This window comes from Limulus polyphemus, unplaced genomic scaffold (assembly GCF_000517525.1).
Source record: "Limulus polyphemus unplaced genomic scaffold, Limulus_polyphemus-2.1.2 Scaffold4484, whole genome shotgun sequence".
In the NCBI taxonomy this organism is placed as follows: Eukaryota; Metazoa; Arthropoda; class Merostomata; order Xiphosura; family Limulidae; genus Limulus; species Limulus polyphemus.
The window spans coordinates 92,327-92,613 of NW_013670094.1; positions in this window are offsets into that span (position 1 = coordinate 92,327).

A 287-nucleotide genomic window follows, 5' to 3' on the forward strand; every position below is an offset into this window, starting at 1 on the left:
AACGAAACAGTCTTTTATACTGTTACGACAGCGGAAGTCACGTGACACTGGTACCACGTAATGAGTCTCTCGAACGTTCCTGAAGGCTCGAGTGTTTGCCAGACGCCCTCTATTTTGTATATATAAGACCGGCGAGAAGTGACGGGATAGATAACTGAATAGCAGACATGGAGATAGAGACAGATAATACAGTCAAGCCGTAAGTAAAGTGTGTAAATCGTTGTGATTTATAGCGTGTGTTTAAGTTAAAGTGACTGTGGAAATTAAATGTATCGCAAAGTTGAGTT